The following is a 2,327-nucleotide window of genomic DNA, read 5'->3' on the forward strand; positions in this document are numbered from 1 at the left end:
GTCCGAACTTAAATTATCTAATTTTTATGCAGATATTGATCCACTATGTGAGAAATATAACATTTTTGAAGCTTATCTGATCTATATATTTTGGGAGTGCCCATATTTAGTGAGATTCTGGAAAGAGATTTTCCAAACTTTATCAACATTTCTTAAGATTAATTTAGAACCTTGCCAGTAATTGCTCTGTTTGGTTTTTCTCATGACCCAGGTAAACCTACTTCGGCATCTCAGGAAAAAGTTTTAGCTTTAACCACATTGTAGCCAAACAAGAAATCTTACTGAAATGGAAAGATGATTTTTCATCCCCTACTCATACACAGTGGTTATATGATGTAACGTCCAATATAAGTTTGGAGTAAATTAGATAGAAGATTAAAGATAGAAAGTTGCAATTTCTAAAGGCCTACTCTTAGAATTTTATTATAATTGGAAGAATTAAGAATTATTGTGTGCTCCGGAGATTCACTGTCCAGTATTTAGGGGTCACTATTGGATCCACATTTTCATTCGTTTTTATTTATTATATTAGGTAAACTTGATCATATGTAGTTGTTAGGGTTTTTAAAAATTTTTTTCACTCTTTTTATTTGGCTTAACTCAGCAAACGGATTTAACATGGTTATACAGATCAATTTAAATGATTGTTTCTTATGTTTATTAAGGAATCCTCAACTTAGTTTCATCTATTTTCTTTTTTGTGTCCTTATATGTATACAAATGATTTGTTATGTGCTTTATTTTCTAAAACTCTGTATGTAAGATTATATGTTAAACTCAATAAAAATATTTTTAAAAGACAGCATCGAGTCCATGCTGCTGAAGATCCAGCTGCGCTGGGTGGGTCACGTCTCCAGAATGGAGGACCATCGCCTTCCCAAGATCGTGTTATATGGCGAGCTCTCCACTGGCCACCGTGACAGAGGTGCACCAAAGAAAAGGTACAAGGACTGCCTAAAGAAATATCTTGGTGCCTGCCACATTGACCACCGCCAGTGGGCTGATATCGCCTCAAACCGTGCATCTTGGCGCCTCACAGTTTGGCGGGCAGCATCCTCCTTTGAAGAAGACCGCAGAGCCCACCTCACTGACAAAAGGCAAAGGAGGAAAAACCCAACACCCAACCCCAACCAACCAATTTTCCCCTGCAGCCGCTGCAACCGTGTCTGCCTGTCCCGCATCGGACTTGTCAGCCACAAACGAGCCTGCAGCTGACGTGGACTTTTACCCCCTCCATAAATCTTCGTCCGTGAAGCCAAGCCAAGAAGAAAACTCAATAAAAATATTTTTTAACAGAAAAAATATTTTTGGTCTTTAATTGACCATGAGTGGATGGTTCTTCTTCTGATGTCCATTCACTGGAGGGCACAGGGGCATAGGTTGCTCCATAATTGATGATGACATGATTCGCAATGTAAAACGCACCCAGGTTGTTCTGTGAACATTCCAGCTAGGGTGAGCCACCTGAACTGCAGTAGCCCTAGCTGTGAAAGTACCTGACAGGGTCTAGCAGTTTTGATTCAACTTAATGAAGGCTTGTTCTGGAGTTAATTTGGAGTCAACCAAATTGCTTAGAGTCATGACCAGGTCATACAAGAGCAGCATATTTCTTTCTCCAAGGACCATAGTGAACCAACAACTGTCTTTATAAATATCTTGATGAGTTCATGACAATTCCAGGTAATCGCTGCCAACTTTTCACCCTGGGTTTACCCAAAAGGAAGAACATGAAGCTCAGCAAACTTTTTATTCTGTTATTTAATTAAATCATTGCTAATCTACCTCTCAACTCTATCTATCTGAACTTATTTTTCTCTTTACTCAAGGCCATTGAGCATGAGATCTAGAGGAGACTATCAGCCATGCCATTCCCGTGTTTTACCAATGTCTTGCTGACTAATGTCAACCACAGCAATTTTACTTCACGCGTTATGTAACATAAATGACAAAAGAAGCACTGAAGTCTATTAACTTCGCATTCAAAAAGGTCTTGCATTTATATTGTGTCTTCCACAACTGCAGGACATCCCAAAGGGATTCCCTGGAAAGCAAGAACTTTCAACAAGTTGTCTCTATCAAGTCCATGTGTTCCCAAATAGATTCGTGAATTTTAATCAATCTACTCAGATAATCCAAGCATATTACAAAGTATACATAACTGGCTGCCACAAACAATTAAAGCAGTTTACATGTACATGCTAAATCTACTGAATATGGATGTAATGTTGCCTGCAATGCAATCCCACTGCACAAAACAAGACCTCACAATACATGCAGGTCATGTGAAGCAAACATACTGTAAATATTTCATCACAATTAGAATAAAG

The sequence above is a fragment of the Narcine bancroftii genome, chromosome 4, assembly GCF_036971445.1.
Source record: "Narcine bancroftii isolate sNarBan1 chromosome 4, sNarBan1.hap1, whole genome shotgun sequence".
NCBI classification, from domain to species: domain Eukaryota; kingdom Metazoa; phylum Chordata; class Chondrichthyes; order Torpediniformes; family Narcinidae; genus Narcine; species Narcine bancroftii.